The sequence below is a fragment of the Vicugna pacos genome, chromosome 20 (assembly GCF_048564905.1).
Source record: "Vicugna pacos chromosome 20, VicPac4, whole genome shotgun sequence".
NCBI classification, from domain to species: Eukaryota; Metazoa; Chordata; class Mammalia; order Artiodactyla; family Camelidae; genus Vicugna; species Vicugna pacos.
The window spans coordinates 17540185-17546184 of NC_133006.1; the positions used below are offsets into that span (position 1 = coordinate 17540185).

Here is a 6000-nt window from a genome sequence, read left to right on the forward strand (position 1 = left end):
ACCTAATGGCTTTACAGACTAAACAGCACAATTTACAGTCGGCTCTGGGATAATGACATCTCCCCGTCCAGTTCTGCTCCATTCTGAGGGATTCCAGCATGTTCCTCAGAGACATTATACAGAGGCCTGCACGACTGAGGTTCTCGGGGCTCAAAGACAACCATTGTGAAAGAAGCAGAGGAGGGGCTGGGGGGGAGGGGAGCTAAGTGCTATTGCAGCCTTGAGCGCGATGGAGGGGCCACCCCAGATACATCTTGCCAGACCTCATCTGGAGAGGCCATGATGACACAGAGGTCGACCAGAAAGCTGACAAATTGACTGCCTTATGTTCATTCAAGTTTTTAAGTAATCAAATTACTCAAACCCAGGTAGACAGTCTTAATTCCCAGAAAGAGCTTGCTTTATAAATCACCCACAGAAAACCGTTTCTCTCTATTTCCCCCAAGTCTCTCTTATTGGTAGAAAGCTGTTATTTTTAGATTAAAACTAAACCTTTCAAGCAAGTCAGATTATCTTTCTGTGTCATTGCTTTAAAATATAAAACCTGAACTTCATAAAGGATTTTTCCTTTTTTCTACAGAGCATCATCTTTATCCATTTCTGGGCCATGTCCTTTTATTTATAACCAGAAGGCCAAGTTTTCTGAATGCCATGACCTTATGTGTAGAGCTGTCAGTGTGAGAATTCTTATCGTTCTTACATAAGTGTGCACTCAGAGTGTGTGCGTGAGTGCAAAGTCACTGTTAGTGGGCTTACCTGTTCTCTTTATTCCTCTCATTTTCCCCTAACTTCCCTTTGAAGCTAAGAAAAAATGCATACATAGCGGATACACCTGGGCTTCCCCAGTGACTAAGGATATGGGTTTAAGCTAAGCTCCCACCATATTTATCTGCTTATGGAGTGTCATCAATTGCTTAACAGTTCGTGCTTCTGCTAAGGTTGAATATGTGATTATTATCAGCTTTACAGTGAGTCCAGATCATAATCAGTCAGAGGGCCAGGGCTCTGTCCACTTTATTATTATTTTGAAGTGTCCCTTGGTCATCTCTCCACTTTGTTCCTGAAGGAGGGAGTCCATAATTCTGCTGGTTTTGCTTTGTTTCATCAAACTTCTCTGCATTTCCACATGTCTGCAACAGCACCCAACATCAGACAGCATGGTGAATGAGTAGAAGATGAACTCAGGAGGCTGCTAGACCTGGGTTGGAGTCTGTTTGCTATCCCTTAGTAGCTCTGTGGTTATGATCCAGTCACCTAACCTCTCTGTGCTTTGATTGTCTCTTCTGCAAACAGGAGTAATACCAACATAATGTACTTGAGGCACAGTGCAGGGCACACATAACACTAGCTACTGTTGTTATAGTACTAAAAATTATAATAATTATTATTGTCAAGCTGAACAGCTGTAGAATGGGTAGTGTTGGCGTATGCACTTCAAAGAAAATGGATTCCCTCTCTTGACAAAATCACCCATAAATCATTGACATATTATTTTCTACCATTTCATCTGATCCATCTAGACAATAAATTCACACATATAGATGAAAAATCCTACAGACAGGACAATGGAAAGGAACAGTGTGTGACAGTCCTAACTGGTAGATAATCAGTATGTGCAAGACCTGTGGGGTAGACAGACCCAGGGCATTCCTTGTTGGTCTCTGCAGTAGGATTAAGGGTGTGGATCTAAATAGCAGGGTCCTCACGAATACGGGCAGGCCTCCATGCCAATCTCTTGCCTTCTGCCTCAGCCAGAGTGCTCCTTCTAGGACTGACCATTAGCATCCTAGCCCTGACTGAAGAATAGGATCTTCAAGTCAGAGTGTGAGTGGCCAGTTCCAAACCAGAGACTCGGGGTCTGGCCAGGCCAGAGAAGCCAGGTCAGAGCGACGAACCCATTGAGGGAAGCTGCGTTATAGCAGACAATGTCAATGCTTCCAGACGGTCCCCTGAAATCTCTTTTTATCATTTCTGATCGCCCCCTACGTTGTTTGGTGTGATTTCCATCACCTGCACCTGTGACTCATCTCTGGCAGCCTATCTTCTGGATACTAGAACTACTTGGCCCCTCACACAGAGAGCTTCTGACCCTCCCTTTTAACCCACAACCATGGGGTGGAAGCAGAAAAGTCCAGGTTGTTTGCCTTGGGTGGCCACCACTTGGAGGCAGGCTCTCCAGTCCAGAGGTCCCCTGCAAAATCAGACTGAACCTTTCCCCCACTAGCCTCCTGTCCCAGGTGGCTCCTTGCTCGTCTTCCTCCCCTGTCGAGACTCCCTGCTCCCTTATGTGCATCCTCAGGAGCAATTTCTTAATAAATTACTCCCATTTAAGTCATTATCTCAGGTCTGCTCCTGGGGCCTCCCACCTAAGCCATGAGTCAAGGCAACAGTCCCGAGTATGGGAAGTCGCTAAATTCTCCTCTAAAATTCCCCACCTTCCAGCCAGACACTAGATCTGCATTTCATTCTCTATTTTGTCTTTTGGGATTTGATCCCTTTCAGATGAACCAAGACTCTTGCTCGAGTTTGCAGCATTCTAATTCTTGGTTATGATTCTTTCCCATTTTCAAACCCACAGCACATAAATATGACACATGAGGACCTAGGGCTGAGAGAGCCTCCTCCCCAGGGGTCAGACGAACCTCCCAATTCCAGGCCAGTGGGTGGAGGCTTTGCAGGGTGAGACAGTGGTTTCCAGCCTCACCAACAAGTCCTCTTTCAGCACTTTTTCTGTGATGGGTAGTTCAATCTTGGCTGTCATTCTGCATCCGTACGATAGCCTGATCCAAAAATGAACAAGGTCCCTTTGGGCACTGGGGTTCCTGATTGGCCCCACAACTTGGCCCCCTCTCTCTAAACTCCTTTTAAGGAGGCTTGGTCTATAACCCAGGACTCACACGGAGACCCCGGGAATATAGAGCCCTGTTAAGTTCCCCACCAAACCCCTTGCAGATGAGACCTTTGGAGAAGACAAGTGAAAGGACCAGAAAAGTTCTTATTTCCTGTGCTCTCTCCCATCTTTGTTGACATTCAGGGTGGTAAACTGGGAACCCCAACTTGGGAAAGATAACAGAACTTATGGGCTCTGAATTTAGGGGTGAAACAGGTATTGTGCGTCTTGGAAACTTAAGCAGAAAGTGAGGCACAGGGTAGGATGCACACGGCAGAGAAGACGGAAGGTAGCACATGGCTCTGACAACCAGATCTGGTGCCCTAAATGAGTCTCAGCAAGACTTAAGGTGCCATTCGTCAATAGCCAATCCACACTCATGAGCAGGATGCAATAGAATCATGACATTCTGAGTTAGTATCATGCCAGCAATAAGCAAAAAATCCTTTTATTTAACCAACATGTACAGTCTTATTACCAAAGTAGGCTTTTTTTTTCTTCTAAGCTTCTAGGTATTTTTGCCTAAGTTTCTTTACTATAAACGTTTTTGCCACCAACATTTTTGCCACCAACGTTTTTTGCTGCATAACTAGCTGGCCATAAGGCAATTCTGCCGTAAAAGATAAAATATGAAAAATAAAAGAGAGACATTGAAAAGGGCATAATGAAACATGAGAAATGAATAAAAAATTAAGATTTTATTGTGAAATACAAGGCACTTGAATACATTTTAAATGTGTGTAGATTCACGCCAATCTAGACAAATAAAACGAGTTTATTTTTATTTTGTGGGCTGTACCTAACCACTTGTTTTCCAAGTCGTTCATAGTTTTTATACTTCTTTTCCTTGTTGATTTGTCTCCTCACTGAGCATCGCACATTTTCTTTCTTGCTAAAATTTCTTCCTTCATTAAGAGAGGTGTCAGTTAACAAAAACTAGAATGCATATTTGTAACTGAGCTTTGTACTGCATTGTGAAAACCTCCACACTGCTGTTTGTTCTTGGTTTGTTGTCACATGTCCACGGATAGACGTTCCAAAGTGCTATGGGAAATGTGGATTCAACTCTGTGACCTCGACGCCTCTTTCTTCTCCAATGTAGGGTGCTTCAAAATAAGAAATCAACTCCTGGGGCAAATCATTGTCATCTTCCATGATTTTTATATATTCTACGTCGAACCAGACTGTCAACCAGTTATTTTATCTTCCGTGGTACAGTTGCTTTACGGCCAATTACTTATGCGGTAAAAATGTTTGGAGCAAAAATGTCTGTGGCAAAGAAACTGACTGCAAAAATACCGGACAAAACCAAGAACAACTCATCACTTTTGGTAGACCCCTAGAGCCTGAAGCCCTACACAAGGAGGCACGGGGACAGACCTTTCAAAGTTGCTGCCATCATTGGCAATATCCCCAGTGGAGGGCTTAGGAGCAGGGACAATGGGTAGGGTTGGCTGCACTTATTTCTCCTGAATCTCCCCTGCCAAAATACAAGCTACTGTTAGGGTGATGGGGATACCTAAAAGGAGTCTTTGGGGACCAGGGCCAGACCACCCTATCAAGGTAGTTAAAGCCTCTCCTGGTTTCCAGTGGCTCAGAGGGGCAGAAGGGTGGGCTGCACCAGCATCAGAAATAACTCAGTCTCCCCTGTGACCCTGGGCTCACTCAGTGGGACTGAGCCATTCACCGCCCCTGCCCGACTGCATGTCTGCTTTGGCATTTTTCTCTGCAAAAAGGAGACAAACATGGGCAAACCTACCTTGTGGGCAGGCTCAGAAGCTTACTCCAAAAAATATCCCAGGGAGGCAACAGGTAGGGGTCCTTTCCTCGCATGTCCCAGCATCCATCGATGGCACATCCACAGACGTTGAATCTGCTGCATTCCAGGCGTCTGGAATCCCCAGACAGCAGACTCCAGCTGGGTAACTGGGGCAGGGATCTTCGGCTGCAGCACGAATAGCTTCATTCTATTGTGCACTACTTGTTTCTTTTTATCCTGCCCTGAACATTTTATGGGCTCCTGCATGTAAGGCCAAAGTTATTGTGCCAGCAAGTACACAATGTATCCATGGGGAAATCATTATTCTTGTGTGTTTGAAGCGCTTGTTTGAACTGTCTTTAAATTATTTCTCTGGAAATAGGTCTGGCTTGAATGTGTTTATCCCTCTGCCTTTGTTGGTGCTTGTTTGCCTTCGCTGGGCATTGGTAACAGATGAGCAGAGTCATCATAAGGTATTTAGCCGTTTGGGGCACTGTAGTTGCTTCCACATTTCTAGCCAGATAAAATCAACACAAGAACTGGGAAAGGATGTGATGGCTCAGAGCCCAGGGAGGGGAAAGTCGGGTTTGATGGGGATACAGAGCTCACCATGGAGCAGCTCAAGGAGAGATCTTCAGTTATAGAATTGAGTGTGTGTGTGTGTTTATACACAGGCACACATTCCCCCTCCCCTTTCTTTCTAATATACAGTAGATATCGCAGGAATCCTGAATCAGAAGCGAGATAATGAGTGAGAAATGATGTCCAGAGACATAAAACAAAAGCAACATGGAAGTTCTATGTTGGGCCTTGCCTCGTCTCATGTGTGATTCTAAAGAAGTCACTTTCCTTCTCTGAACAGTGGAAAACTTGGACCAGAGCTGAGAGCCCTCCCAATTTTGATTTTCCAGGAGAACAATGGTGAAGAAGATCCCGGGGAAATCCAGGCAGAGGGACTCTTCCTAACCCAGAAGGTATATTGCGAGGGGGTCATGCAGTCCAGGTGGCCTGGCATCATACTTACTAACTAGTGTGGGTTCTGGAGTCCCACAGCAGAGGTTCAAGTCCAGGCTCTGCTACTCCCTAGCTGTGCAACCTTGAGCCAGCTCTCAACTTCTCTGTGCCTTTATATCCTCATCTTTAAATTGGGGTTAATAATAATAGCTGGTAGCAGAGGGCTTGAGGGAGGAATAAATGATGTGCATGAGACATTTAGAACTGTACCTACCCACCTAGAGAGTGCTCAGTGGGTGCTTTTAATGTAAGTATATAGCTACACATGTATTTATGTGTGCACACACACACACACACACACACTATATATATATATATCTCTCCATATATTACTCCA

General features: G+C 44.9%; 1 protein-coding gene across 1 annotated transcript in view; it reads right to left on the reverse strand.

The window, feature by feature from the left end:
• Positions 1–4760, reverse strand: part of DAAM2 (dishevelled associated activator of morphogenesis 2) — a 127928-nt gene extending 123168 nt beyond the window's left edge. Inside the window, exon 1 of the mRNA XM_072945063.1 lies at positions 4650–4760. The gene's annotated coding sequence lies outside the window, so the exon portion shown is untranslated. The remainder of the gene's footprint in view (positions 1–4649) is intronic.
• Positions 4761–6000: the final 1240 nt, after the last annotated feature.